Here is a 2,298-nt window from a genome sequence, read left to right as displayed (position 1 = left end):
ACCTGAAAGCAGGAGAAACTGTTTTAAAATGAGGGACTAAGAGAGTTCCGAAAAAGGCACCATTTCCCTCAGTCTCACCGCTGGGAATGCCTTCTTTATTGGTTGTAAATGAGCCACCTGAGGAAGATAACAGGAAATTCCAGACCCAGCAGTCGAAAGCCCGGGTGGAGGAACCCGTGGGGTACACTGACCCTACAATGGTGCCACCAGCTCCACGGAAAAACATGGATGGTGCGCTTAGAACGCTCACGAAGGGGGTGTCATAAGCGACACGTTCGCGAACACCTCCACCAAGCGGCGCTGGAGCCTAGCGCTCTGAACGAGAGCCCGGAGCGTGGCCCCGCAGGGCATGAAGAGGCCCGGCCGTGGAGGTCGGTCAGGACCGCGGGGGGGGGCGGCAGCCGCCCGCCACCTTCCACACAGTCCCAGGAAAAGGGAGAAAACACTATTGCCGAAACCCGGGATCGAACCAGGGACCTTTAGATCTTCAGTCTAACGCTCTCCCAACTGAGCTATTTCGGCGGCTATACAAGAAAGTTTGAAGTGATTTCACTAACCCCTTCTTCTCCGCCCACCTCTGGCTGACATCTGTGTGTGATGAGTTAAATGAGACAGCTGTCACTCGTCCCACATTGCCGATACCATGAATACTGCGAACGAATTGATGACGGGTCTGTGTAAATAAAACTATGTCTTAAGGCAAAGACAAGTGCAGCAATAGCACTAAACTATATGAGTACATCTATGCACAGTACACAACCTATATGCATTTAGTGTCAGCTGTATAAAGGTTTTTCAGCTGTGGCTCCCTGGATTATCTCGGGAGCAACAGGAACTAGAATATTCTGTAGGATTCAGGAGTGTTAAATCGGCAACGTTTTTGCTTCAGTTCTCAGGGACTTTATTTTGAAGTCTGACACATTCTGTACAGAGCTGATGTACCACAAGCAGACATGAATAGCAAGGGCACCTCCATCATCATTCTTCCATGGTCTTGCTCAGAGATGTACATTCCACAAGAGAAGATCTGTGTGTCTGTACAAATCACAAATCCTGACTAAGCACAATTATAAGAAAAAACAGTATTCTCGCATTGCGACTCAAGCATATGTTGCAACAGGCAAATGTTATCACACTCCTGGGGCTACAGGTCGAATGCAGAAGATGTGCCCAAGTGTGCACATTAACACATGTGGTGCTGGTGCTGGACACTCAAGTCTCAAGTTTGTGTGTATTTGCACATCCCATGGCTCTAGACAGAGGTCCCTGTGAGAACATCCCCCATCCATGCTCCCTGCATGATGTGTGTGGAGAAACACTGCTCTGCAAGGTTGTCCACTGCTACTCCCCCGTGCCAGTCAAAAAACAAGCCAAACAAACCTCTGTCTCTTCCGCAGCAATAGAGGAGTTTAACAAATACCTCCTTTCTGAATGTGGAACAAGTAGCCTTTTCCCAGACTATCCCTGTGAATATCTGGAGACACACACACTCACCCCCATATTTCCTTTTTCTTTCAGAGTATATTTTTCCTCCAGTTACCCCATTTTTGGAAAGTCTTTTGTGAACAACCACTGTTCTTCATGAGCCAACAGTTTCAGAAGTCAAAATGCTGAGGCCTAGATCCTAGGTCCTAGCAGTTCAGTGTCTGGAAACAACCACTTTCACAAAAAGATTCAGTTAGGAAGAGGTTAAAAAAACCAAGCCCAAACCCCACACCGTTGTACTAAAGGGATGTGCTAGCAACATACACATACAAAATCTTGTATTCTTATGATTTTCCATTGCCACTGGCAATGACTGTTTCACTCAGAAATGATTATTGTAATCACTTAATGAGTGTGTCTCCTTACTGATGCAACTAACATAATCTTGTGATCTCTGGTGCAGACAAACTCTAGATGTGTAGAAGTCAAAACACTATCGGCTTTAGTGTTTTCATAGAATCACAGAATGGTTAGGATTGGAAAGGACCTTAAGATCATCTAGTTCCAACCCCCTGCCATGAGCAGGGACACCTCACACTAAACTATGTTGCCCAAGGCTCTGTCCGATCTGGCCTTGAACACCACCAGAGTTAGAGCATTCACAGCTTCCTTGGGCAAACATTCCAGTGCCTCACCACCCTCACTGTGAAGAGCTTCTTCCTTATATCTAATCTAAACTTCCCCTGTTTAAGTTTAAACCCATTACCCCTTGTCCTACCACTAGAGTCCCTAATGAAGAGCCCCTCCCCAGCATCCTTGTAGGCCCCCTTCAGATATTCATACATCACCACATAAATTGGAGCTAAAAACTAA

The 2,298-nt window shown here is 46.5% G+C and overlaps 1 non-coding gene across 1 annotated transcript; it reads right to left on the bottom strand.

The window, feature by feature from the left end:
- Positions 1–449: 449 nt before the first annotated feature.
- Positions 450–522, bottom strand: TRNAF-GAA. Its single transcript has one exon. It is a non-coding gene; the product is annotated as a tRNA-Phe (tRNA).
- Positions 523–2,298: the final 1,776 nt, after the last annotated feature.

Source organism: Nestor notabilis, unplaced genomic scaffold (genome assembly GCF_000696875.1).
Source record: "Nestor notabilis isolate BGI_N333 unplaced genomic scaffold, ASM69687v1 scaffold6817, whole genome shotgun sequence".
NCBI lineage: Eukaryota > Metazoa > Chordata > Aves > Psittaciformes > Psittacidae > Nestor > Nestor notabilis.
The sequence above is the reverse complement of the archived record's forward strand: the minus strand, read 5'-3'. Positions and strand labels throughout refer to the sequence as shown.